The sequence below is a fragment of the Egretta garzetta genome, unplaced genomic scaffold (genome assembly GCF_000687185.1).
Source record: "Egretta garzetta isolate BGI_Z169 unplaced genomic scaffold, ASM68718v1 scaffold231, whole genome shotgun sequence".
Classification (NCBI taxonomy): Eukaryota; Metazoa; Chordata; class Aves; order Pelecaniformes; family Ardeidae; genus Egretta; species Egretta garzetta.
The window spans coordinates 2418334-2444029 of NW_009258727.1; positions in this window are offsets into that span (position 1 = coordinate 2418334).

A 25696-nucleotide genomic window follows, 5' to 3' on the forward strand; every position below is an offset into this window, starting at 1 on the left:
ACAGTTGAGTATTCTGGTGGAATGCAGCAGGACAATGCTGGTATATACTTTTGTTTGTATGATGATAGTTTAAGATACTAAAGCTCACAGTGTGATCACACTATGGCTACTCTAAGTATGCAGTGAGCACTCCAGAGAAGATTCAGAGGTTATGAGGTTATGTATATTTTTCAAACATCAAAATTACCTGAAGTCGGTAGAGGAGATCTTCATATTTACTGTCATAAATCACTACTTGCTTATGATTTTTGTTAAGGATCTGGTTAAATATATTATAATTTCTAACAAGATCAAAAGACAAGTCAACACTAAGATTTCAGTTGATTTTGAGGAATTTTGTGTTTTGCTCTTTAATCAAGTTTTAGAAGCTTAATCACTCTCTATATAAAGCACACATTTTGTTGGACATAATTCTATACACAAAGAATTCTCAAACACTTAACTTTTTTATATGTGAGAGGTGCCAGTGTACTTAACATCAGCCTCCCTTTTCTATTCACAGAAGTGTCATTTGTCATAGAATTATAGAATCATTTAGGTTGGAAAAGACCTCCAAGATCATCAAGTCCAACCATTAACTAAACATTGCCAAGTCCACCAATGAAACATGTCCCTAAGTATCACATCTAGACATTTTCTAAATACCTCAAGGGATGGGGACTTGACCACTTTCCTGGGCAGCCCGTTCCAATGATTGACCACACTTTCAGTAAAGAAATTTTCCTACTATCCAATCGAAACCTCCCCTAGTGCAACTTGAGGCCATTTCATCTCGTCCTATCACTTGTTACTTGGCAGAAGAGACCGACACCCACCTCACTACAACCTCCTTTCAGGTAGGTGTAGAGGGCAATAAGGTCTCCTCTCAGCCTCCTCTTCTCCATGCTAAACAACCCTGGTTCCCTCAGCTGCTCCTCATAAGACTTGTGCTCCAGACCCCTCACCAGCTTTGTTGCTCTCCTCTGGACACGCTTCAGCACCTTAATGTCCTTCTCGTAGTGAGGGGCCCAAAACTGAACACAGTATTCGAGGAGTGGCCTCACCAGTGCTGAGTACAGGGGCACGATAACTTCCCTACTCCTGCTGGCCACACTATTCCTGATACAAGCCAGGATGCTGTTGGCCTTCTTGGTCACCTGGGCACACTGCTGGCTCATGTTTAGCTATCTATTAACCAGCACCCTCAGGCCCTTTTTATGCCAGCAGCTTTCTAGCCACTCCTCCCCAAGCCTGTAGCGTTGCATGGGGTTGTTGTGACCCAAGGGCACTTAGGCTTGTTAAACCTCATACAGTTGGCCTCAGCCCATCAATCCAGCCTGCCCAGATCCCTCTGCAGAGCCTTCCTCCCCTCGAGCAGACCAACACTCCTGCCCAACTTAATGTTGTCTGCAAACTTACTGTGGGTACACTTGATCACTTCATCCAGACCATTGATAAAGATATTAAACAGAACTGGCCTGAAAACTGAGCCCTGGGGAACATCACTTGCAACTGGAGGCCACTGACATCTTTGGAAATTTATATGAAGCAGGATAAAGTTTTGAAAACTAAGGAAATTCCATCGTTACCTGAATGAGGAAACACTCAGCAGAACAGTTTTCTTATGTATGTATTTATTTATGCTCATGATCATCTATAACAGCAGATTGAAAGCATGGGAACTGTATATTGAAAAGGGAAAATACCTTGGAGGTAAGTTAAGAGGCAAAAAGTAGATGATCTCTTCAAAGGTGAGTAACAAATACAATTACTTCAGGTCTATGAAAATTATAGCTACCAGTTCTGCATATAATAATGAATTGTATACAGCAATTTGGACAAATGAAGGAATAGGTTCTGTGCTAGTGATCTATTACAGAGTTTTACAGACTTTAAGTACATTGTGGTTTTATAATTTTGGGTCCAAATACTAAGAATAAAACAGCTATTACATTTTTCACAGTTCATTTCAGGTTTTTGCCCCGCAGACCTTGTATAACAGGAAAATGCAATCCCAAGTTAAGTCTGCAAAGTCATTGCTTCTCAGAGACTCAAAGCCAGTGGTGTTTAATGACCCATATTGGCCTGCTCAATAGGAACTGCTCTTCTCTCCTAAAATGGATGGGCTACCCTTTAGAAATATGTGCTTTTACATTATTTTTAATATTAGTAAATTAGCTTTGCACTCCAGTCTACTAGAACAGATTTTAGAAAGATCTGATCACTGGGAAAAAAATAAAAAAGATAGATAGATAGATATAAATTGCATACCCAGCAGGGAAAGATTATTTTTGCTTAATTTGGTTAAATCAGTTCCTTGATTTAGAAAACCAAGGTGTATACTCTATAATTTTTTCATTTATCAAAACAGCTTTAGTAACCCATCACAATTCAAAAATTTCCAGGTTTTCACATAGTTTTCTCTCTCTTTCACCACCCCTTTCTTGTCTCCTCAATGTAGGAGCAGAAAAGTATCATGACTGAATCACTGAGAGAAATATGCATAATCTATGTATTGAATGGTCTTGCTGATTTTCAGTTTTTTGGTGGAGCATTAATTTATTTGCATTCCAAAGAACTTTTTATCCAAATCTTGTATTCAAGAATTGTGGTGTTCAGGAAGTGAAACTTAGAAAGATTCACACATGGAAAAGCAAATTCTTAGGATAAAACACGAATTTATTGCAAACTTTTATGTGTGCTTTAAACATCTAGAGGTTGGTAATAAAAAAAAAATAAAAATCATCTTGTCCTGTTTCATTTACATAGGAATTCTCAAATTCAAGGTTCCCACAAAAAAAAGGACTCAATCAAAGTGAAGTCCCCTAAGAAACTTTCATTCAGCATCAAAAAAGACTGAATATGAGACCTTTAACATAGGAAAATTCCATTCTTAAAGGCATTTCTGGAGAAGTTTTGGCACTGATCTCAATCTTGAACGAGAGCATATTCTTGTGACAAGGAGAACTTTGATGAAATGAATGAATTTCCAAAGTTAGTAAGTTAGTTTCTTTCATATCAGAGATCCCAGAACAGTGAGGAGTGCAGAAAATATTGCATTGCAATGTATTTACACTTTCAGGCTTTTCACTTGCTTCCAACTCTGTTACTTTTGCCAACTGATATTAAATTCATCTAGAGAAACTGAATCATGAAACCCTTTTCTCAAATGTAGAGATGAAGTGAACATAAAACTATAAGTGACATTTAATCAGTTTCATTGTTTAAATATTATGCATAGCTGTCAAAACATAATCAGGAAAAGCTACCAGCTTTTTGTCAGTCATGGCACAAACTGAATGACACAGAACCCTGTGTGAAATTGTTTATGCTATATAGTTATATATATTAAAAGACATATACCTTCATTCACACAATAGTGAAGAGATCATCAAGATTTTAATACTTCTGTTTCTTAATTAAAATGTGTACTAGTGCAATCGTTTTCTCACGAAGTGAGAAAATGTTGCAAGACTTTAAGGGTATGGGCTAAAAGTGGGGTTTTGCCTCATTTTTCAGTTCAATTGAGTTAGAATGAAAAGCATGGGTGGGGAGCGGAAATGTGAAAAACCTGAATCTTGAGGCTTTAATTATAAAATATTGGGCAGCTAGGCCTGGGAATTATCAAGTATGGTCCCCAGAGTAAGGGATCAACACTACTTCTATTATGAAATATGATGCATGCTTTCAAACTTCTTGTAAACTCTTCCCAACATGAATTAAGTCTTGAAGTGCTCAAAACACTACTTTGTGGGTTTTGAAGTAATTTTAAATAGATCTTATTTCCTGATCAATATTATCGCTTTTGTTGGCATACCCATGTGCCCTGTTAAAGATATGGATATTTTTTTCTTATCCTTTCTCCCTGTTTTGCAGCATGATGCATGAAACAGATAAAGTGGGATGAGATCACCCTGTGTTTGCTATTGTAGCATCATGAAATTGTATTTCAGTTAAATAGATTTGGCATCATTTCTTAGGAAAGCTATTAATCATTCTGTGCCAGGAAAAAAGATTTCAGAGAGAAATTTCTCTTACGTGAAGTCAGTGGGAGTTGCTGTTATCAAAATTTGTCAGCAATCTTCCAACAATTATGATTTTACATGGTAATTCTTACAGAAAAAAAAAATGCACTACTGAAAACAAGTATGCCACTTTGAAGTAAAAAAAGGTGTTCTTATTAATTAGCTGAACTTTTAAATTGAATTTAATTCATATAGTCATATTACATATGTTTCCTTTAAAAATAAAAGCATTAAAAATCATTGTTACTGTCTGTTTTACATATTTTTCTCCCTGTGATAATTATTGGTCTATACTATCCCCACTTCTGCCATTCTTTACGGCTCTATAGACCATGTCATTCTTTGATCATTTGCATAATTCCTCACTATTACTACTCTTTGTAATGACAAGTGTTTCGGGTTTTTTTAAACTTTTGTTGAAAAACTAAGGTCAGCTTTTATGATCTTATAAGGAATACACCTCTACTTTTTCCTCTGCCTGCTATTGAAATAAAAATCAGAATAGGCATGACTTTCCAAAAGACGAAATTTTGTGGAGGAGCCACTGATGGCTGATCCTTGCGGGCAGATGATCCAGAAGTCAAGGTGACCAGTGACTGCACCAACTGGCCAAAGATGTCCCGTGCCTGAGTGGGGCCAGGGTGGTGACATTAACAAGCTCTGTCAGTCATCCACAGATGATCATCAGAGAAGGTCAGGTAATGAGAGGTCCAGCCAGGATATCCTGCCAGCACATCAGGCTTGCAGGTGACAGGACTACCTGTAACAAAACTGAGGTCCTTCCAGGAGACACAGCCAGAGACTGGCACTCCTGTGGCATTTCTGGGACAGGGACTGACACGCCTGTGCTGAGCTGAAATGGTGTTCCAGGACCACAGGCAGGCAGTGGGGATGCCCCAGGGGATGGAGACTAAGGTCTGTTAGTGTCTTCCCTTTTTCCATGTACACTGACTTTGCTAGAGTTTTCCCATGTTCAGGGCAGCTATTCCTTGACAAACCTCCTACTGATCCTAAAAAGACTTTTTCTTCCATGCATCACATCACCTCAAATCCTATTTTGAATTGTAGTTCAATATTTTAGCTGAAGGCTTTGAGTTTACTTTTGTCCTTCCTAGCAGTTGTCTAGGTCTCTCACATCTATATACATTAATAAGACTCATAAATTATTTGTTGAGAAATGTAACAAATTTCTGCTTTACATTAAATATTTAATCTCCTCTCTTACTAAACCATTGTTAATAGCCAATTTTCTGAGAAACTTTGGTTGTCCAATTTGCCTTAGGAATTGTTGTCAGCAACAAGATTATCTTGTCAAAGAACTTGTCATCAGAATCCAAACAAGTTTTAGTTTTATCTTTACTGACCTTAAGCACTACTGTCCTTTTCACTTTCTTTGTGTTTCAATTATATTTGTATCATATTTAGCTTATCTGCTGTAATAGCCAAAATACCCTATCCAAAAACATGGTTGGGCAGACAATACATATATTTAATTTCAGACTATGCAACAGCTTTTCCAAACATCAAAGCATTACTGTTCCTTAAAAACACCAGTGAGCCCCTTTCCTCTACTGTAGAAAGCTATTACATAAAACCAAGCCTTCTATTTTCTTGTACCTCAACTTTCCCCTTCATTTGTGATCATCTCTATAGTTGTTGGCAATACTGAAAAGAAAGATGACAACGTTTATATAAAACGTGTCTTGTCCCAAAGCATTGCTTGTAGCAGTGCTTTCTTTGTTAGAATGGTTCTGTATTCTATCTTACACAGGTAACATACACTTCAACCTCAGGACCAGGACAACTCCCAGATATGTAGAAGTTCAGTTCCTTTCAGATCGGCATCTGTAAGTTCTAATATATAATTCATGTAAATACATATTCATGGTTCTAAACTCTCAGAGTTCAATCCTTTTTGCTGTAGCTTGTGAAGAAACATGTAAAAATCAACTTCTGCTTTTGACATAATTAATCATAAAAATTATTCAGTTTTTCTTACTACAAAATGCCATGCAAATCAAGGACAATTTTCTGCAAAAACTGTTTTGATGGACTAGTCATATGGATTCTCAGTGTTTTCATACACTCAGTAACTTGAATGCTTACTGGGCAAAATAAATTTTAAAAAATCTTCCAAATCAGTTTTTTTTTATTTACTCACAGAGAAATAGAGGCTCAGTGATGCATAAAAGGAGCACATTCATTTGCATATATCATGACAAGACAGTTATGCTGCACTGAGACCAGTGATGAGTGACGTTCCTCAGGGGTCAGTATTGGGACTCACTTTTGTTTAACATCTTTGTTGGTGACATGGACAGTGGGATTGAGTGCACCCTCAGCAGGTTTGCCAATGACACCAAGCTGCATGGTACAGTCGACACGCTGGAGAGAAGGGATGTCATCCAGAGGAACCTTGACAGGCTTAAGAGGTCGGCCCGTACAAACCTCATGCAGTTCAACAAGGCCAAGTGCAAGGTCCTGCACATGGGTCGGAGCAAACCCAAGCACAAATACAGGCTGGGCAGAGAATGGATTGAGAGCAGCCCTGAGGAGAAGGGCTTGGAGGTGTTGGTTAATGAGAAGCTCAACATGACCCAGCAACGTGCACTTGCAGCCCAGAAAGCCAACCATATCCTGGGCTGTATCAAAAGAAGTGTGGCCAGCAGGTCAAGGTAGGTGATTCTCCTTCTCTACTCCACTCTCATGAGATCCCACCTGGAGTACTGCGTTCAGCTCTGGGGCCCACAACATAAGAAGGACATGGACCTGTTGGAGCAAGTCCAGAGGAGGGCCATGAAGGTGATCTGAGGGTTGGAGCACCTTTCCTGTGAAGACAGTCTGAGAGAGTTGGAGTTGTTCAGCCTGGAGAAGAGAATGCTCCAGGGAGACCTTGTAGCAGCCTTCCAGTACCTGAAGGGGGCCTACGAGAAAGCTGGAGAGGGACATTTTACAAGGGCATGTAGTGCTAGGACAAGGGGTATTGGCTTTAAACTCAAAGAGGGTAGATTCAGATTACATATAAGGAAGAAATTCTTCACTATGAGGGCAGGGAGGCACTAGAACAGGTTGCCCAGAGAAGCTGTGGATGCCCCATCCCTGTAAGTGTTTAAGGCCAGGTTGGGTGAGGCTTTGAGCAACCTGGTCTAGTGGAAGGGGTCCTGCCGATGACAGGGGTATTGGAACTACATGAGCTTTATGGTCCCTTCCAACCCAAACCATTCTATGATTCTATGATCCTAGAGAACCATCCGGCCTTGGAGAAAGTGTCCTGGTATTAGTAAGTCAATTTTTACTCTGAGAATTCTTAAGGCTGCATTTTGCAGTGACTGACTGATCGACTAACAGTGAGTTGCTTAGAACAGTCTTTTTATATGAAATGGTGTGAAAGTTGAGGGGTAGTATACTGCAAGCTTGTGAGTGATGGACATGGAGACTTGTGACTTGGGAAGGCAGCACAAAACTAGGGACCTGTTTAAGAGACAGGTTGTATTTTGAAGCTATGAGTATGTGCTCAATCCCAGCATAAACAGAGACAAGATGCTGCTCAGACCTAATCTAAGGGGGTTGCTCTGGGAGCAGTATCCACCTTTACAACAAACAAATGAGAATATTAAATTATTTGGGAGCTAGTTATTAGCATTTATCTTTTTATCTTCTCTAAAAAAAAAAAAAGCCAAACCTCTAATTAAATATAACACCTGTTCCCACCGTGGCAAAGAACTATTTGGCAAAGCAAAGGTTTTTCTAAGTCCTGCATAACAAGGTATGAACCTGTGTAAATTTCTCTTCCAACCTCTATAGTACTAAGCCTGATTGGGAACTTGGCTTTAGTTATCTGCCATCTCCCAGACTCTAAGTAAAATGAGACAAAGCTCATTCTCTGGAACTGAGAAAAACCAGCACAGCATGGCTCAGCATCACATGGCTGAATTCTCTTCTGTTCCCAAGAACAGTTGCCTCACTCATGTTGCCCAAGGGGAACTGCCCCTGCCCCGATCAGGAAAGGGCCAATACACTAGCCAGCTTGAACTAAACCCATGCCAGAATCATGTCACTTAAAAGATGTAAGCGACCTTGCCCAGGTGCCCTGGCCTTAGACACCTGTCTGGATAACATACATATGTTAGCCATATATGTGGCTAATATGGATGAAGCCAGCGGTGGTGAAGACACTTAAAGCTGCTGCTTTGTAATGAACCTGTGCAAGTTTTAGCAGTGTCGCATTTAGTATAATTGCATTCCCCCAGTATATCATCAGCCTTGTTTCTCACACTGCTCCTCCCAATTATTATTATTTTTTAAATTTTGTGCAGGTTTTTCTTGCTTTTTCCTGGCTTACTGGAGAAAATAGAAGCGTTGGAAAGAAGAAAGGAACTGGTGAGGTTATTAAGAGGAGATGTCAGCCTGAGAGGAGCAGCTATCCAGCTCTGCTACTTAAGCCTTCCAAGACAGGTTGCAATAATGCAATCTCTTTTTCACATTTAGACTCTCCTTCTTTCTCCCAGGCCTCATTTTCTCTCTGTGAGGCATTTAATCTCTTCCATCTTTTTTCCTCATTCATGACCTGGTATCCAATTACAGTAACTATTCTTGCTTCCTCATGTCAGCTGTATCTATATCTTTTCAGTATTTATCATTTTCAAATAGTATCTCTTACCACAGACTGTCTTCATATTTTTACCCTTAAAGAGCCAATTAAAATTCACAGGAGCTGATAAGTAAGTCTAACGTTTTCCACTGTTTTTAGCAATTTTCATCACAGTCAGTTTTTATATGCAAATATAGTCTTCAGCTTGATATTTCAGAGTCAGGCAAAAAACCACAGCCATTAACAGCTTATGATTCCTACTGAAATTTGCCCCAGGTAATATGTTTGATTCACCGTAGCTGAAGATCAGAATGATTAGAATATCAAGTTTAAATAGCTATTTTTAATGCTTCATTTGACATCTTAAAATGTGTCCATTTTTAAGAGAGCTGGCAATTCTGACACAGATAACTGTCACGAGACACTACCTGTTATTATATTTTAAGTAGGTACTAATTGCCACCTTCAAGCTAGATGAGCTTGCACAAACTGATAATATGCTTTAATTTAATTTATATGTAATAATTACTTAAATACAATTTATGCCATTTTAAAGGTGGTGTTCTGGGCTGCAGGTGTTTGTAGGGTAAAGAACATTTAGTCCGGTTCAGTATTTTCTGCATCTCCCTATACTGCTGCATTTTCAAGAAATTTGGAATTCCAATACACACAGAGACTGATGTATTCTTCATGTGGAAAAATGATAGCAATCATATTTTTCCAGTCCCATTTCAGGAAATATGCAGTGTGTTATAACATGCAAGAAAGTTCCCAATTGTTTCGATTCTCAAGAGACATGAAAAAAAGTATTTTGAGGTTCCTTTAAAATAATCTGAGAATAGAAACAACAAGCCCAGACACTGTTGCTAATTGTCTTTGATTACATACTTATGAGCTGGGGTTTTTTTTTTAATACAGTATTTTAGTCACTGGCATACCTCTTTCCTATTAGACTTAATGTTCACTAATGCCATGTATAAAAATTAACAGCATTTGAAAAGAAACAGCTCAAAAGGGTTATTTGAAACAGTCAGCTTAGTATTCTAATTTGCCTTCCAGTAAGTACTGTATTTTAAAACAAAAACAAAAAAAGAAAAAAATGCAAGAACATCAAAATACCCTAACTAATAATAATATAACTTAGTCTCCAGCTGGAGATTGTGATGAGAACTAGAGAGACAGTGCTGACATACAAAGAGGAAAATGGATTTTTCATACAAGTAAAATGTGAAGTGGTAATGTTTCATAGGCCTCTTGGTATTTCACAGAATTCCTGCTATTGGCAGCAGACAGTCAGAAGGTAATACATAAAAAAAAAAAACCCCAATACTATTTAAAAAAAAATCATACATTATATATATTTTATTTGCATGGATTTTTTTATTTTGGAAATGTAGAGTTGACAAAACAGTGCAAAATGAAATGCGTCTAACTTGCCAATTCAGGAAAGAAAGGTAAAATATTTCATGAATTTGAAGACTATGAAAGGCTTAAACATGAGTAAACTGTCTTTCTCTGTTAATGTTTCTGGATGTCTCCAAAGAACCATTTGCACAGCTGATTTTTTTTCCCTGATGAAAATATAGATGACAAGGGCTTCAGCTGTCCCTTCAATGACTCATTCTCTATCTTATCTCAGTTGCTAAAAATATGTTTGGAAGAAAATAGCTGAAGCTGAATTAAAATTATGTTTTGTTTTATTTCACTGAATGTGATGTTAAAATGTATTTCACCAAATTAATAAAAGGTTTTATTTTACTCCAAATCAGATTTTTTGGAAACTCCTAAAGAGAAAAAAAAGTATGGCTTTATTCAGAAATTTGCAAGTGGGGAAGCTGATAAATATAATCGTTTGCTCAGGGATCAAAACTCTCCATTGTGAAGATGACACTTATGCTATTGTGCTCAGCCCCATACCTCAGGAAAACATCCTAACTACCTATGCAGTGTTTAGGACAGAGGTCTGCTTCTCAATCCTTCCTGTCAATAGTGTGCCATTACCTGAATTGACAATAAAAATGTGGACTTTAATTTTCCCAACAATCCTTTTAACAGTGCAGAGAGATGGCATTCAGATAGCAATTCCTTACCTCTTGGGGAGGTTGCAGTTAAAAACACATCTGTGACAGAGAATAAGTAGTAGTAAAGAGCCTCACTTGTGTCATAAACATCTGAATTGCACCTCATGTACTGACAGATTGCAGTTCCAAGAGCAAACATGCCCAGAGAGGCCATCTCACAAGACCCTTGGGGGTCACTCACTCTGGCTGAGGTCTCTGATTTCTCAGCTCCTGCAAGAAGGGAATGACACAATTAGTTGTAAATATAGCCACCCAGGTTGTAAATTTATTTTTGCCCCCATTTTTCTGCTCCAATGTTTTTCAAGCAAAGCATTTAATCTAAATTAATAAATCGTTTCAGGAAAGCCAAAATGACAAACTTTCTGTTCCTCTCCAGTGGAATCCCACATGTTTAATCAAGACTTTTGAGAAGTGTACCTTAGAAGAATATTGTTTAGTGCTTCTTTAGACCTTTCCAGACAGCCACAGAAGGCCTCTTCTATGAAGATTTCAATATTTCCCACTATTCTTATGTGTTTTGCAATACTGAAAGACCTCTCATGTTGTTAATTCTTAAAATCTGACTTTCTTTGAAACTCTAAGATTTATATGATATAAATTAGAATTACTAATAAAATAATATGCTTAAAATGAATACTATATAAATCCAAATTTTACCAGTAATTTCAGTGCAGCATACTGCAGCTCAAAATACTAATTCAATTACAGAGAAGTAGTCTGAGAAAGATGTATTTTATATCAGACAAAATTAAAAGGTCTTTATTTGGAAACAAGAAAGCAAGTAATTAGTGTCTGAGAAATTGTTAAAGGTTTGAGTAGCTTCTAGGACTTGAACTTTAAAAAGCATTGTTTGCTACAAGCAATCCTCCAACTCTTTTTAAACAGCAATAAATACCTTTATGGTGCAGTTAGGAATCTATATGAGACATTTTCTCATTGTATTACCACAGTGCATCTCTGTATAGCACAAGTGATGTATCAGGAGATGTTAAGGGTAGGAGAACAGGTAAAATCTATCCTCCAGTTAAGTCTGGTGTTGTCTGTAAAAAATATTTTTTCATATTTTGCAAATAAATAATTTTTTTTCAAGTTGCAGTTTTTCCTGAAGCTCCTTAATTAGTCATTGCAGTTTCCCAACATGAGAGATAGCAAAAACATTAAAATATATTTAACATTCAATACTGTGGGCAGACACATCCTTCCTTAGTATAAAAATGTTTCTACAAAAGTTCAAATGCTGACTCAAGGGTCTTTTCCAGGTCAGGATCCAAATTTGATGCAATGATTCAAAAGGTTTCAAAAAGACTTAAATTATTGAAACTTACGTGTGTACATTTATAATGATACAACCATTTAGGCTGGCAAGACCGCTAAAAATCACCTGGTCTGTCCCTTTGCTTAGAGCAGAGATAACTTTTATGTTAGAAATGTGAAAAATAAATTTCTACATCTGTTCTTGATCCTGAATGATCTTCTTTTTGAAAGTCAGTCCATGGCTGTAGTTGAAGAGGTAAGAGTTTAGAGTCATGGTTGTTTGAAAAACAGAACATTAAAATAACATTGGCACACATATTTGACTTTTCTGTCATAGAGATTTGACTTTTCTCTAATTACTATATTCTAAGAAAATATTATCAAATTTAGTTCTTTTGAATTTTGATTTGCTTTCAAAATGTTCTTGATGTGAAAACAGACTACAAAAAGAATCTCCTTCATCCAATCCTATTTTTATTCCTGTTAATACATTGTATATCCACCCATATTCACACATTCTGGCTGTGTGAATCATCCCACCATGTTGCAGTAATTGTTATGTTTTCACACTTTTCCTCCAGCATTATTGATTCAAAATCATCCTGTTTAGTACTCACGTTCTTGGACAATAGGAAACTATAGGTAAAGACATTCTGCTGCCTCAGAAGGATTTAGAGTCTAGCAATGGACTTCCTGCAGCTTCTGCTGTATCTTCCAGAATTTAAGTTTTCATTAAAAAAGAAAGTTTCTAAACCACCAATTTTAGGAGAAACCTTCAGTGTGTAAAAGTGTGTTCAAGTGTTCAGAAGAAAACAATTTTTCTAACAGAAAAGAAAATTCCTCACATTCATGTTACTGCATTGTTAAATATAACAGTGTAATTGCCTACACTGTTAACCAAAAAGATGCTGATTGTCATAGCAGAACCAATAGGCTATGGCACTTATCCACTGTGACTAACTGTATCTGCCACATCTGAGATCCCATTCATTTGAAAATGTTTCTTAAACATAATAGAAGCTTTGACTACACAGGGTTACAACATTTTACTTTTAAAGATTTGCTTTTTCTTAGAGGAAAAATAACAAGAGAAGAATTCCAAGTTTAGTCAGCTGAAAACTGTTAGAATCTCCTAGAAATTTGTCCAGCAGCAAACATTTTTCAGCTTAGCACACTTCGACTATGTAGCCTGCATCTTAATACACAGAGATATAGAAAAAGAATCAGGAAAAAATATACATGAAATTTCTACAGAATTTCTAAAATGATGAAGAAAATGATTTACTTATTTTCCCAAAATGCACTAATTCACCTGACATTTGCAAGGAACTGCTAAAGGAACTTCTCCATAAATTATCTTGTATTTTTCATTAACTTTACACCTTTTGTGGCATTTAAAATTGCTTATGTAGCCACAAATACTCTTGTGGGTCAGGAGCCATGAACAGACCCAGAGCAAAAAGCAGGAAGAAAGTGAGTTCCAAACCTTTCTACATGTACCTCTCTCCAGTTGGGTTTCACTCACAGTTCGAACTGTTATCAGAGTTTGAAAGCTCAGTCTTAGGCAATGACATTTAGGGGGAAAAAGTATAGGGAATAAAAGGAGACAGTATTACAGGCATACAGCGAGGTCTATGTGCCAAGAACAGGGGCAGGAGGTAGTCGTGATGAAGTGGGATGTAACAGGTAAGGTCTTGCCCTGTGCAGTGGTAGACAGAGCTGGGGCAATTCTTCCATTTCAGATGAGGGACCCAGAGGATGTTTGACACTCTAAGTTCTTAGGATGTTTTGCTCATCAGACACACAACTTAGAAATTGAAAGGAAATGAAGCAGCACTAAAGAGAACTTCTTCCTAAGATTGCTTTTTCAGTAAAAGTCATGACTTATTGATAACCTTACTCTTTCTTCCCATTTAAATTTCTCAAAGCAAAATGTTTCCAGAGGAGCATCCCCCTCATATAGACAATACAGCAATGCACCATCCCACTGGATTACTGTGGGATCTGTGCATTTCTGCTAATCTGCCATGTATTTTCTTCCTGTTTGTCCTCTGTAGGACACTTAATTCTATATATTTTCAAATGAATGCTCTGCTAGCCAATAGCACTGTGATTTAATGCAGATTTCTTAGTGTAGAAAACTGTGATTTTACCATTAGTAAGGCTAAATGCATGTGTTCCAACTGACCTAAATTTGGAATTCAGAAGGATTTAAAGGATTTATAAGAAAGTAGGAAGAATAATGTTGGGGGTTTTTTTCCTCTTCTTTTCCTCTGTTCTGCCTCAGAAATTTCCAAGGAATATATTTACAATTATTACTATAATAATTGGGAAACATGTCACACCAAAAACATAGCTAAAACTAGTTGAAGTCGTGCATCACAACAGAAGAGTTACAAAGAAAACTCTTTTTAATTATGTAGGGTTGATGATGAATTATTCTGTGAGTCATTGCTCATGTGATATATTCTCTCTGGCTGTAAAGTGTAGGGTTAATTTTTAGAAAAAAATGTAAAAACCAAAAGCATTAACACAGTGGGACACCAGGACCCAGGGCCCTACAGTAACAGAGATGAATAAAAATTATACTACTAATGTAGCAAGAAATACAAATTCTGCTTACAGAGCTAGAGTTCCAGTTTGAAACTCCCGGGGAGGAAAACATAAACTTGAGGTTGGTTAGTTCTGCCACTGAGGACAATACGTCCATAGTACTCAAAAAACTGTAGATGTATGTGAAAAAACCAGCATCCATAAATTTGCTTCCTTTTAGATAGTAAAAATGCCTTACCAGAAAAAAAATGAGGCACTTCCTTGATCTTTAAATGCCTACAGCAAGTAATGCATTAATCTGTTAAAGAAAATTGGGGGAAGAGAGTAGGAAAGGGTGGTGACTAGCTGGAAAGGGTGGGCACAACCTGATGATCAGAAACTTACTGGTTCCCAGAGTGTGCCTCACTTTATCCCAACCATCTGAAGCTGGGTGACTGATATAACCTTTGTCAGCCAGACTCACTATTCCCAAGAAAGCTATTTCACATGTGCCTACAAAAGCTGGGAGGAATCAGCTTCTAGAGGTGACCAACTCTCTTACGGCAGCAGAGGAGTCTTAGGCAGATAGCTTAGACTTCACATAGCTGAATGTAGATCAGATTGAGTCCATGTGGGTAACTGCCCATATTAATCAGTTGAATGTGTCCAGGGTGTTACTCTGACACTGAGGTCTAATTGTATGTTATGGCCTCATGCATCCATACCATGAAACTTTTTTACTCTCCAAAACGAGGTAATAGCATACAAATTGCTTATTGTGCATAATCTGTGGCCCATGTTAATTCCCCAGCTGCACTCAGGAATTGTTCAGGTGGTACTGCTTGGTATAAATCAAAACCACATCAGGGACTGTCAAAAAATTAACAGTGTGGCAAATGAAGTACCACTGCATGGGAATCTTGCCTGGCGCTGTACAATTTTCCAGTGTAAAAGCAGCTCATATGTCTCTTTTCTTAATCTGTTTAGGCCACTTTAAAATCTTGTGATTTTTAATGAATGAACATACAACTGTAAGTTTTTACCTAGGAGCTATTCATCCATCACTTCTACATTAATTGCTGTTAGGCAATGTAACACTGTATAAAGCTAAGTGGCAAAAGGCAACATTCAAATAGTCCAAGTCTACTTATAGCTAGTTAAATATCTAGCAGTTCACAGAACACTTCATCTAGCTAAACTAATGCAGTAAAACAGTAGGTGGTAATGGCAAATTTTTAGATCCAGCTCACTAATATAAAATTATCCCCACAGCCTTTATATCTTCTGGTTACAAACTAATAAAACAAGAATCTAAATTAGCATAGTGTTTAGGTGATACAGGCAGATACCAAGATAGTGCAGATACCAGTCTGTGCCCCCAGCACTTTTCTGTGCAAATGCCATATCACTATACAAACTGAGATATGTCTTGGAATATGTTGCATCTCCTCTCTGTGCCTGCCTCACCTTCTAACTTTGTTTGTTTTGTCTACACAAAAGCAAAGCAGTGACAGAAGCTAAAAATGCCAGCTGTTGATCATATATAGTATGGATTCATATACATTTTATTCGTGTCTGGTAGGTTTAGTTTGATATTATAAAACTGTATTTATTTTTATTACTTAATTTTCCTTTGAGAAAATAGAAGTTTTTTTCATATTTACAAGTATTCATATTTCTTCTTTTGTACCCTCTGTTGATGTCTTCATTATGTATGTTTTCAAAGTATTTATTTCTTAAAAAATGCAAAATGCATTTAAGTAATTTTCAAATAGTTCTTTACAGCTTTAGTTCATACTTTACCTGTTTTTTTGCAAATTTAAAGAAAACAAACACAAAAGAACTACAACTAAAATAAAAAATAATTGCCCAAGGCAGCCCAAGTATACCTACTGCATTACTGCTTATAGGCACAATGCTATAACAAAATCAATAAATCATACTATTTTATGTTGGTTCGTGGGGGTTTTTATATATTGTTTAATTATTTGCAAAGAACCTTCCCATGTTAGGAAGAAATATATAAAACTATTTAATCAATAATATGTTTTGGTTTGATGTTATCATAACTTGTTTGCTTTTATCAGGGTAGGAAATGTTTATGGTTAAACAAAGCTTGCTGAATGTTTATATGATTTATCAGCTTTAGGCAGGTGGTTTCTTTTCAGTAAATAAACTGAAGACTTGGGCTCTGAGCCAGGCCAGCCCATAAGCACATACTTAATTTTAAGCACAGAAGCAATGTCCTTAAAGTCACGTGCAAAAAAATTGAACATGTTTTTTTCTCTTGTCTGGATCAAAACTTAAATTGAAAAGACATGCCAGTCCTGTCTTGTCTCTTTTGGTTTTTTCTTTGTTTTGTTTTTTTCCCCCTCATTACTCGGGAAACCAGAATAGTCTTAATTGTGTTAAATAGTGTTAAATTCTATGGAAGAATGTAAAAGTTTTGCCAGTTCATACTGAGAAGTGGGTAGACACCTGGAAACTTTTAGTTCTCTACACATCAACTTGTCACCATTTTTCAACAGCTAGTTTACACTGTAGTGACACTGTAAGTGGGAGCCTAAGTCTCTGTCTCCCTGCTGATGAAGTAATCAACATACACCTGTTTTCTGCTGGGAAAAATGCAGCAATTGATGTGGTGGCTTTTTAACCTACAAGATGGTGATAAACTAGCCTGCTGTAAACATTTGAATTTGACAAACTTTCTCTAACTGTTTGCAAATTGGACGCGAGCAGCAGGACACTGACACATGCACCCCTTTCTGTGATAACAGACTATAATGTCACTGGTTAAAAAGTTATAGTCATGGCCAGTAAGGATAGAAAAATCTCACTGATTCTTTCACCCAGAAAACTAAAAACATTACTTAAGGTTATAACATGAATATTCGTATATTTCCACAGTATAAGAACATGTGATGTCATCAAAAACCTAGATTAGACAAGCTCAGGCAACTGCATAAATCCATCAGAATCTTAAGAAGAACCTTCTGCTCATGGCCCCCAGCCTATGCACAAAGCACAGCACATCATGCAGACTAAGGCTGCATGTTAAAAAAAAAAAGGACCAAAAAGAGAGAGAGAGAGATAGACCAGTAGCCACACCCAGAGAAAGAGCGAGCTGTTCCCATTGCTCAGACACTGTAAACTCAGATAATATGTTAACTGAAATATTCCTAAATAATTCTTGCTATTAGACTACATTCACCCCCAAAAAGGCAATAAAAGAAGTTCCAAGATTTGAGAATGAGAAATACCTTATCTACAACAACTTCAGCCCTGATGATGTAAGGATTTTGATTGCCTTATAAGAACATGTCTAACATCCTAGCTCTAGTTGTGACCAATCTCTGGTGCTTTATGCTGTCTTCTTATTCCATGCCACAAAGTGAAGATAGGTATCAAAAGGAGAATAAAATATTCCTGGACCCAGTAGCTGTCTACCAGAAGCCTTAAAGCTTTAGATTAATATATTATCAGACATATCACACCTAACACAATCAACAGAGAGAGATGACTCTTTTAACCCTTCTTGGGTGGGGGACACCCACAGACTCACATGCTTTAGTCTCTGACATGATCCCTTACACATCCTAGAGTTGTTTATAGAAACTTATGTTCTCTGTTACAAAAAAAGCTTTGGTTCTTTTCTATTGCAGTCCTGTGGACTGAATGTTAAGTCTTTCTTCTATGTGTTTGACATCTCCCTGTAGCTAGAATATCTGGGTTTACAAGTGCAGCTAATCTTTGAGATCATAAAAAGCTGTTTTTCTGAACAGAAAAAAACCCCCACAAATGAAGTGTTGCTAGTTTTGAAGTCTTTTATTTTTGTTTTGGCACATATTTCTTAAAGGAGTGAGTGGGAGAAGAGTAGCTCATTTCCCTGAACATTGTTCAAACAAAACATTTCCAGTTTTGACTTACCATCAATCTCATGACCCTTTGTGGTCCCCTAGAAGTCATGACCATTTCTGCCTTTTTATTTATTTTTTTTTCCCCTGGGGTGAAGGGTTTGCTTTTTTTTTACTTCTGACATTGATGCATTCAGATGTGACACAAGTTTTTATTGCTCCAAATATCATGTCCTGGACACTCCCTTAGTAAGTAAGTCAACTGCTGAGGCTCTGCCAATCTGATCAGGGCTCTGGACATCATCTTGTACTGTTCCAATGACACTAAACAAGCTAGCATTCAAACATTCCTTCCTTCAGTCTAAATATGGTCTATGTCCAGTCACACTTGACAACAATAATATTATGCACAATAATGTTATGTACAAAAGAATTCTTAACATATCTCTAAAGCTATAAGGTCAAAGGCTAAAAAAAAAAATGCAGAAATACCAAATGTAAGTTTGCTAGTGCTTTTCTTTGTCCTACATTCTGACACCATTTTTCCATGTTCCACTGCCACTTTTCAGCACGCTGTTAAAAAATCTAACCCAAGTATTATTTCACCTGTCTTGCACATCATGTGGACCTGTGGTTGATACACCTCACACCGTTCAAAAATATAATGATTAAATACTTCTTTAGCTTTCCTATGGCAGTGATCACTACAGCATCTGAATGTGTCTTAAATATTAATGGGACTCTTCGTAGCATCTTAGGAAGAGGAAGGGGTGGCAATCTAGTTAAATAAAACTGAAGGGAATTACAAAGCAGCGCAATTTGAAATCAAACTTATTAACACAGATAACATTAATGCATTTTCTATTTTCACAGCAGTTCTTGTAGACAACAACAGCAGCTGTGAGCTCTCAGCAGTTCTGAAGATAACCTTCCCCAAGTTAAGCCTGCAGAAAATGAGAGACATCATTAATGACCAGTCTTAAAACTTCAGGTTTCAATGACTTAAGATATTGCCACAGGTATTTTGCAGTGGACGTAGAAACAGGGTTAATTCATTGGGACGATATTTATTCCTCTTAACCATCCTCTGCCTACTTATTCTAGTTTTTCAGGAAAAAAGTCTGATACAAAGTGACATTCTTTCATCCCCTAGTACTGATTCACCCTGATAGCTTGCCATCTTCTCATTGCAGGGAGTATGACATAGCTATCGTATCACATGTGTTCCAATAAAGGCTCTGTTTTGAACCATCAGTCTGTCTTGAACTTCTGGCTGCTCATCTCAGTCTAATTTTCCTCACACAGCAAATCTTGGGTTTATTCTTCGCCTCAGACTCTTCAGAGTAAAGCTCCTTGCTCAGTTCACACTAACATCACAGTCTGTCAATCACCAATCCTGTTCTTTTCTCTGAGCATCTCCCCTTCAGACCTCTGCTTTCTGCTAAGGCCTCTTCCTCTTCTTTGCTGTGAGGATGGGATCTGAGCAGAGGGGAGACAGGGTGGCATCCCAGGCATGGAGTGGCATAGAAAATCCTTGGCGTCAAGTTAACGTAAGTGTAGCACAGCTTTAGTAGTTTAGTTACTGAAATCTCAGAAGTCTTTGCCCTCATGGGAAACCTGTATTTTCTCAAAGGCTTTTTTACGTCACAAAATTGAGGTTAATTTTGTCAGAAGCAGAAAGCACAGTTCTGGTACAAATTCCACCTTTCTTACTGAATCAAGTACTAGACCGAAAGATTTCCAGAATTTATATTGTGAAAGTTAATATGTTCTCCATATTTATGGAGGAACATTTTGTCTGATATTTTTTTATTAGAAAAGAATAGCAATCAAAAATCCATCTGAAGTACCACAGATAGCTGTCACAAACAAATAAGGTTTAGTATAACAAGATCAAAAATGTCTGAAAACAAGGTCAGACAGCTTTAATGGGAGCATCCCTACCAGCTTCAACCATAATACTTCTAAAGAGATTAATTTTAAATCTTCCTCTTCCACCAGGACCGATATTGCTAGACCCATGTTAAAGATTCATTTTACTTAGAAGAAAGGACCAAAGAAAAGGACACCTGTGAACATTCCTGGCCACAAAGCACAACCAGTCTGTAGAACCTGACTTCCTATTAAAAAAAAAAAAAAGTCCAACTTTAAAGCAACTCTGAGTCATCAAATACTGTTTTTACCTAACCGTGTTTATGACAACAGGTCTGTTGCCACCTAACCTGGCAAAGTCAGTTAAAGCTCGGTCTCATGCATATAATGTGCTGGCTGTTCACCAGACCTTTGTCAGAACATCCCTGCAAAGCCAAGGCTTGCACAACTTCTTCTAGTGACTGCATTTTGAACAAAAAGCATTGTTTCTCATTTATTTTTCAGTGAGGCTCAGGGAATAGATCTGAATCTCCAGTGGCATTAACTACCAACCACCTATCATGACAGGAAAGGAGATACCATAGGAAATAAAGGAACAGGCAATATTTAAGATGTTGGGCTATGTTGTCTACTCAGTAACATTGGTGAATCAACAAACAGCATTCTGGATTTTGCAGTTTTGCTGGAAAGCCTAATTCTTCCTGTGCTTTATACTATTGTCAGCACTTAGGTCTTCTTGTGAATGTAGTTCTTAGTCCCTACTGTATGCATTGTCCTACAGCCTTTTTGTTCCTTCCCCTAGACAGTCATCACTTGATTTTTTAAATGACATAGCAGCAGATTTCACTCTGGCAAGTGATTTAAAGATATTCCTAAAAATGTATATAACCTCTGACTGCTTTTAATGCATTCAAATCACTTCTATTTTTCTGATAACCTTGCTAAAACTAATATAATAATATTTTCCTAACATCAAAGTTCCAGCTTTTCAGAAAATGAATAACTCGTCTGCTATTTTAAAATGTACCATATTAATACTCATTTACTCAGGCCAATAGACCTTGAATTATTCCTGATTTAATATTCAAAAAACATTTCAAGAGGTATTTTCACCATTACCAAATTACATTAGCTCTGCTTTTAAGCTTCTGCAATTAATAAAATCATAGGATTTAATAAAAGCCCTGTGTAAAGTGTGGGAGAACAGGATGGATTAATCAAAGACATAAGATATTATAGATTTTCCTATAATTTTCCTAAATTTAATGAATAATTAGAATTCTTATTAATTATTTACCTCATATGCTACTGGTTCTAAGGATAATATCCAAGAGTCTATATTTATGGGAAACTGGCATTTCTTGCTGTAGCTATCAAATGGTGCCATATGTGCTGCCTTTTGTAAGAGAAATAATCATCTATCTTTGGAAACATTTGTTAAAATGTGAAATAAATACAATTTAATAAAGAGTTCAACTAAAACCAAATTTAATATTCTCTTTTGATTCGCTTCCATTCAAGCTTTTATGCCAGCTTCATCACTATTAGACTATGTGTATGCATCACTATTAGACTATGTGTATGCATTTTGCATTATTCAGCTGTGTATTAGTGTGTTGGATTCATCCCAACTACCTTAAACCATCTACAACTTAGGTATCTAGCCTAAGAGGGTCATCTGACCGTGTAGTTATATCTAGTCACTATGTAGTCATTAAGCTGCCCCCAGAGACTGATTCATCCCACCCTCAGTTTGCTATATAAAATAGAAAAAATGAATAGGAGGTTCCTACCGGTGGTAAGTTAAAACACTTGCAAGCAGTAATTTTTTTTGTTTGGTTGGGGTTTTTTTGTATCTATCATGCTTGAGCATTGTGGCTGCCACAGGTGGTCAGGGGAAGCACATGCACGTAGTATTCTTCCCTCCTTCCCACTGGAGCAAGAACCATGAGGGTCTGATTCCCTGTGACAGTCACCGAGAGCTTTTGAATACCATGGTACCTCACTGACCGGTGTCATATTCTGCTGAAAGTTCTATTTTTTTTTTTCCCTAATATTTTTTTTTTATTTTAAAACATTTCACATCTGTTCAATCTCTTACATCTTTTAATGTGGACATAGATAGGGGATGGAGGTGAGCTGTTCATAATAAATATAATGAGCCATCTCAATGAACTTCATGTGTGATGAGACCTGGAGTCAGAGGACGGATTTATGGTACCTGATTCCACAGTAACTAGAATTAAAGCTCAGATGTTTAAAAGCACAGCTGTATAGAGATAGCAAGAATCCTGCTTTTGGATAGCCTGAAATTATTTGTGAAATTCTGTTTTGGAATTTAAATATAATGAAACTAGGGATTGTATCTAATTTTCTCCTTGTCATAATGGAAAGTAAATGAAAGTTTGCAGGGATGCATGGAAGTCAAACATGTGGAGAGGTACAGAGAGATTTAGATACAGAAAAATCAACACTCCTCTACACTCTGAGCATGCAAGGTTTTGAGAACATCAATTAATTATATTTATGAAAAGCACAGGAAAAATGATCACTCTCTGATATTCCATAGTACAAGAACGAAGGAACAGACAGTTTAATTAATTGGAGACCATTACAAACATGAACAAAATGCTTACCACCTGACATTAGTATTCATATACCCCACCAAACTTCATAGGTACTATGTATCAATACAAAGTCATTAGTATTACAGAACCAAAATTTTAAAGGGCTGAATTGCTTTATAATTTTAAAGCTTGGAATGAATCTTTTAGCCTTTATCCTCTATGTTAATAGAGATGTCTTAAGTTAATATGCATAAAAGTCCCAAACTTGAAGGTAAAATTTTATGTGATACAGTCCCTGAATACTGGATTTCATAACCGTAAGTGCTGACCCTGGGTACTCATGCATGCACACATTACCATCTTGTAACCACAGTTACAGACTCCTACCTCAGACAGTAGCTAACACCAGATGCATCAGAGGACCGTGTGAGAATCCCAGCAAAGGAGTGGGATTTATTTTTTTTTTTATTCTTAAAAAATTCAGGATCAGAATTTAAACAGGACGCCATGCAGATAATAATGGGAAGGATGGAAAAAAAAGGAAGAAGCTTGATTTGATTTTCATTCATCTTCACAAAAAAAAAATTAGAAACATAGAAAAAAATGTGGATACACTTGCAATTGTGTCTGTTTTTCAGAGTCTAAAATAGACACTATTTTAAAAATAGATATAGAAAGAAATAATATATGAATACTTTAACTGCTTGATGAAAGACTGATTATCTGTAAGAGCTTGTGAAGAAGAATGGTGCCAACACTACTTTGTTTCCATGGCTGAAAATCTTCATTATGAACAGCTGACATTGCAAGTGCAAAAAATTGCAAGCTGGATAGATATAGTAATTAAATAAATTAAGAAATTTTTTTTGGTATATATTCAAGATGTCTGATGAACATTCAAAGGACTGATGATGATCAGTTATCTGAGATGTTAATCTACTTTAGCCTGGGCAGAACTGTTTGTGACCACTCTGCAGTGCTCTGCACAGAAGAGTGCATTTTAATGCTTTTGATAGATTAAGTATTGAAATCTCAAAGTGCTCAGAAGTTTGAGTAAATGTCTTTCTCTCATTTAGAATTTCCAATAGCTTTCTGATTTCAGCTTTTTCCTTGAGATATTTAAACTTTTTCCTGTATATTCATGACTCAAAACATCTCCAATTTCTTCATGGTCTTCCCACTCTCATGAATGAATCTTTTGTCTTCTACTTTGCCAAACTTTCTACTAATCCCCAAGTTCTTACTTGAAAAAGACAACCCTCTAACCAGCTCTGAATTTAATTTTCTCAGCTTACAAATCTCTCTTCCATTTAATGTGCTTTTGTAGTAGCTATTGAGTTAAATTTTTTATTCTCTGGATCTGTCATCTGTTTTTCTTTGATTTCATTAAAGCGCATAACCTGAATTGAGGAACAGCTGAGGCTCACCACAATGTGTCAGGGCTATTGTTCTTAGCTGAAAAGGAAAAAGAAGAAGACACGGAAGAAAACAAGCCACGAAAGTCACTGGAAGGAAGGGGATTGGAGACCAAGTAAAAGATTACACAGAAGCATTCTCTGAGGGATTAATATCCAGCACAGGAAAATCAACTATGATAATTCTGAACTTGAAAAGGCAAAGGGGATACCAAAGAGGATGTCAAAGGAATTGAGCAGATTTTTTTTTTCCATGTCTAAAGCTTTGTTTTTGCTAGACAGAGACATGGGGGAGAAGCAGACGTGCCTAATCTTAGACGTTAGAGTTATAACACAAGACTTCTGCTCTGCCTTTAAAAAATCTAGCTTATTTCAGCAATAAATCTACTATAGGAGCTGCAATCCTAAAAGTGGTGCTGGAGAATATAAAAAAGAAATAAGAAAAATACTCACATTATGCCTTTGTGGGCTTTTGTTTGTTTGTTTGTTTAGCTGGAGGTTTTTTGTTTGGTTTTGGGTTGGTGTTTTTTTTAATTTTTGCAAGTTAAGCAAGCTACAAAATCCCTGAGGGAAAACATTTATGTTTTTCTAGAATTTCTCTCTTAAAGTGAAAATAAGCATAAATCTCCCCCCCCCCTTTTACTCTAGTCCCATTAGTAACATTTCTTTTTTTTTTTTTACTTTAGAAGCAAATAGCATCCTTGTTTGACTGTTTCAGTTAATGTCATGATCTGTCCACATACCCAGTTATGCACTGGACTCAGAAATGATTGGTGACTTATGCAAAAGCTCGATTGTTGCTTTAGAAAAAAAAAAAAAAAAAGATAAAAAGGTAAAAATATCACTACTAAGCTGAACCAATGATGTAACATTCCAGATGAACTTCACTTTTGTCCAAAATAATAAAGTTGTAAGAAAGTGATCAACAAAATTCCTAAATGTTTGATTACTGAGAGTCCGTAAGATTTTATATTTCTTGATACTAAAAACATGAGCATTTAAATTTTAGCCACTAGACCAGGTCTTCTATCTGCATGAAGGAGACCGGTTCATGTCATCACTAATTTTATGCCTAAACTCATTTGTTAATGGTCATCTGAGGAGTATTACTGTTGCTCTTTTTTAAAGAACAAGCTAGGTGTCCTCATTTAAGGAAGGAAAAAAGTATCTAAGTCTAGGAGATACTAGTTTCTGAATCACTCAATTTAATAAACATCTAGCTGAGGGATGTCTGCACGGGTTCAAGTCAAGAACTGAATTCCCGAAAGAAGTCACAAGAATTCTCCTAAGTTTTTCCAAAATTCTGCTGTAAGTTTCCTAAAAATCACTTTGTAGATCTGAGCTCAGTCTGCAAGATGAGATACAGAAACATGGATGAAGTAGTATTACAATTTATGGAAGGAGTTAACCCTCGCAGAGTAGGATCAAGAACAAGCAGAACCAAAACAGATCTGCCTAGAATAGCATCTTCAACAAATTAAAGAATGACTTTGTAGTTTAGCAGATAAAGCAAACACATGGAAAGA